Below are 3,508 nucleotides of genomic sequence, written 5' to 3' on the forward strand. Positions count from 1 at the left end.
GAAGTAAATGAACAGATATTGTCTCCTAACAATATTTGAACATGAGTTTAGTTTCTCGTTGAAATTCAATGTCTTTTGAGGAAAATTGGAATATGATGGAAACTGAGAAAAGGAAAAAAAGAAATTAGCAAGAAAAGTGACTTGCATTGAATTATTGCTGACAGATAGAATATGATTCAATGAGAGTAAAAAGCAGGTTCTATATTTATTTTCCTTCATTATTATTTTCTTTTTCTATCCTTTATAAGTTATGAAATTTATTTCATAAATGTTAGGATAGATGATCATTATGTGATGATCGTAGAATATATCTTTATTATTATTAATATGTATTCTGTTTAGAGGAGGAAAAAAAAAACTTTTGTAGTTTTCTACTCCATGTGAAATTTGATTGTGTTTGACTTTTGGAGATTTTTTTTACTCCTTTGATTTGAAGAATATAAGAACTTCACGAACAAATCAGATTGTGCATTGGTTTGAAGAATATAGAAACTTCACCAATTTGTTAAATACTCTATTTGAATAAATATTTTGACTTGAAGAGTACAAAATCTTCGTCAGGAATATTAAGGCTAAATGATTGAAAAAAATAAAATCTTCATCATTAGCTCGAAACAGTGTTGTATTTGAGGTTTCTGGAGATTAAAACCTTTTTGGTTTACTACTCTGTCTAAATGTGAAACTGATTTGAAGAACATTAAAACTTCATCAGAATACAAGGTTCATTCGGTTAACGATTAGAAGAATATAAAAACTTCATCGTTAAACTAGAAACAAGTTGTATAAAGAATGAATCTTTATTGTTAGTATTCTAAATACTAAGTGATTTGTCTAGTTGTGACAAAAAGGGAAAAAACATTAGGTAGTGGTTTTTGTGCCTGCAATGGGTGTTTATATGGATTAAATCTCCAAAAGAAGGCTTCTTGTTGCTAATGTGTAAGCATGGGAAAAAAATATGTGGAAAATAATTTCAAATACTTGAAAAATATTTTTGAGAACATATTTAAAATGTGGGGGGTTCTTTACTTGTGATAAAGACAAAATTAGACTTACTATCTAATTTAAATTTGAAAGTACAAGATATGAAATTTAATAACAATCTTGTATTATGTTAGACCCACAAAATTCTTGGAGTATATTTGATATTGTGGTCGTTGAGTCTCTCTTTACTAGTATATGATATGACTAGTATGAAACCACAAAATTATATTACTCATTGAAAAGAATTGTATTCTTTGATGAAAAAGTTTCACTTTAAAATATTGTGATTTTTCATGAAAAGATATGTCTATTAATTATTATTTTTTTAGACATGAACATTGGTGAAAAGTGATATATTATGTTTGTGTTGTAAAACAAACCTTTGGGTCATATTGCCCTTATTGGACCGATGAGACTATGATCATGGGTAATTCTATAACAAATTGAATGTTATGGAAAGGTCCTTCTGAAAAGGACATATGACAAGGTATTGACTCTAAAACAATGTCTGTATTTGAGAAAGTTATAAAAAAAAAAAAGTACAGAACAAAATATCTGTGGGAAAAGGTTACCTCACAGAAGGTCTTTTCAAACTTAGTATTTTTGTTTGTTCTTACTTGCTTGAATCAAATTGTTTGTGACATAAATGCTTGGGACATGTCAATTACAAAACCTTGCAAAAACTGATCAACTTAGAAGTTTTGCCTAACTTCTAGTGCAATAAATCAAAATATCAAGTATGTGTTATTGAAAGGAATGTTAATACCTTAGAATTGATTTACACTGACATTTGTGATATAAAGTCAACACTATCTTGTGGTGGGAAAAAGTGTTTCATAAATTTTATTGACAATTGCACTAGATATTGTTATGTTTATTTGATGAATGGTAAGGATGAAGCAATGGAAACATATTGACAATATAAAACTGAAGTTGAAAATCAGTTGGATAAAGAGATTGTCATGATTAGAAGTGGTAGATGTGGAGAATATGAATCTTCTTTTGCAGAAATATATTTGAAAAATGGAATCATCCATCAAATTACTGCACATTCTCACTTCAATCTGATGAAATTGTTCACAGGAAAAAACTGAACTTTGAAGGAAATGTTGAATGTCCTATTTATAAGTTGTTTACCACAAAATTTGTGGGGGGTGCTATCATTATAGCAAAAGAGAACAACAACAAAAAAAATGTGTCTGTTCAAAAAGAGAGAAACAAAAAGTTTTGTTTGTTAGTAAAGGGAGTAACAAATAATTAAAAAAAATGTTTGTTTGTTAAGAAAGGGAGCAACAAAAAGTTGTGTTTGTTCAAACTTTGTTGTATCCTGATAGAGAATTGTTTGTCGTCTCTTAAAGTTTATACAAGCAATAACTCTTGAAAGATAGTGATCAAACAATTTCCAATACAGTCTATTTCATATGAGATATTGAAATGAGGGAACTATTCTCAAACGGGTCAAAATAGGACCTAAGACTTTGGATTGTATGTTCATTAGATATGCTACAAATACTAAAGCATGTCGATTTATGGTTCATAAGTCCGAACTGTCGAATAGTCAAGTGAAGGGTCTAAACGACCTTGGAAAGAACCAAAGGAGAATGCACTTAATAAAGAGATTCGGAGGCGTAGTAAATGTCAATGGACAAATTACTTCCTACGAGTTTGATTTTGTAACATTTCTTCTTGAAAATGAGTCTCATTTATTCTAAAAGTTATGTCCTTTGTGAACTCATTCTCTTTGAGAAAAGTCTATCAATAGTAAGATAGATTCAATCTTGAGCAACCATACTTGAGAGTTGGTTGATCTTCCTCCAGGAAATAAACTTATGGATTCAAAGTGGATCTACAAAAGGAAAAGAAAGTTGATGAAACTATTGACAAATACAAAGACAGACTTGTTGTCATAGGCTTTAGGCAATAAGAAAGCCTTGTTTGACAGATAATAGCACTAACTAGGATTGCATCAATTCAGATGTTAATTGCACTAGTTGCGAAATATGACCTTCAAATTCATCAAAATGGATGTGAAAACATTTTTTAAAATGGAAAATTGGAGGAAGAAATTTACACGGAAAAATCCAAGGGTTTGTGGTTCCTAGTAAAGAAAAGAAAGTCTGTAAACTTGTTAAGTCACATTGTGGACTAAAAACAAGCGCCCAAATAATGACATGCGAAGTTTGACCAAACTATGTTGGCAAATGAATTCAAGATTAATGAATGTGATAAATGTTTTTACATTAAAGACACTCCAAATCACAAGGTCATTATTTGTTTTTATGTTGATGACATTGTGATCGTCAAAAGAGACATTTCTAACATAAATGCTACTAAGCATATGCTAGAAAGTAACCTCGATATGAAAGACATTGAAGTTACTGATGTGATTGAAAATGTACTTGACAAGTTCAAGCATTTGGATTTCAATATTGTCAAGACTCCAATAAATGTGAGATTTGTACTTCAAAAGAATGAAGGCAAAAGTGACTCACAATTGGATTGTGCTAGAGTATTGAGAAATATGATA

This window comes from Solanum stenotomum, chromosome 3, assembly GCF_019186545.1.
Source record: "Solanum stenotomum isolate F172 chromosome 3, ASM1918654v1, whole genome shotgun sequence".
NCBI classification, from domain to species: Eukaryota; Viridiplantae; Streptophyta; class Magnoliopsida; order Solanales; family Solanaceae; genus Solanum; species Solanum stenotomum.